The sequence below is a fragment of the Aethalodelphis obliquidens genome, unplaced genomic scaffold (assembly GCF_003676395.1).
Source record: "Aethalodelphis obliquidens isolate GAN/ISIS:26980383/991018 unplaced genomic scaffold, ASM367639v1 scaffold30, whole genome shotgun sequence".
Taxonomy (NCBI): Eukaryota; Metazoa; Chordata; class Mammalia; order Artiodactyla; family Delphinidae; genus Aethalodelphis; species Aethalodelphis obliquidens.
In genome coordinates this window covers 5,998,408-5,999,381 of record NW_020837974.1, presented here as the reverse complement: position 1 = coordinate 5,999,381, position 974 = coordinate 5,998,408, and positions in this window count along the sequence as shown.

Sequence of the window (974 nt, the reverse complement as noted above, 5' to 3'; positions counted from 1 at the left end):
TTACAACCACTGCCTTTCTTCCGCTGGCTCTCCCTATCCTTCTCAGCTTTCTTTTTCTCCACTCATCACCATCAGACCTAACGGAGAGGTCACGGCCATTTCCCAAATAGCTCTCACTTTCTCTTCTTTGGAGCCCTAGGTGGATTTTTACTTCCGGGCTCCTTGGGCGGGTGAAGCCACGTGACAATTCCGGCCTATGAGTGTGCACGGAAGTACCGGTGAGCCCCCAGGCCTGGGTGTTGACAGGTCGGCTGAGTCTCTACCCTGAGCCAGGTGATTGAGATGGGGGCTGCTCACCAGCCTGAATCCCTGAGTGAGTACAACGAATAGAGTCCCTTGACTACCTGTGATGGGCAGTTAGGGTAAAAAATAACCTGCAAAACAATTTTTTTTAAGTCCCTGGGATTTGGAGGGACTATTCTAAACCTGGCAGCCTGGTTATCATTCTAGTAAATGTAAATCTGATCATGCCACTGTCTTTCGTAAACCCTCACTGCCTCCTTGTTTCCCTCAGTAAAAACTCCACTCTTCACGTAGCATGCACAGCATTTTGTGTTCTGACCCTTGCTTGCCTCTCCATTTCTCATCTCAACCATCACTTTGTATTATTTTTATTTATTTTATTGTGATACAATATACCTACCCCTCATTAAGGAGTCCATGGCCCCCTGCTGTGCATACATAGATCCACTGCTGTGCTCTCACCTGTCTACACACCTGTCTCCTGCACAATACCAGGGATCCTAGAATGCAGAGACCATGTCTGATTGATTTCTGTGTCTCTAGTGCCCAGTACACAGCAATGTGTATTTAGTGAATAAGTAAGTGACTGATAAAAAGTGAGTTTGATAATTAACTCCCCACCAAGTCACTTTCCTGAGGAAGCCATCAGTTCACTGGTCCAATTCCTACTATCCACTCAGATCTTATTTATTTATTTATTTATTTATTTATTTATTTATTTATTTATTTAT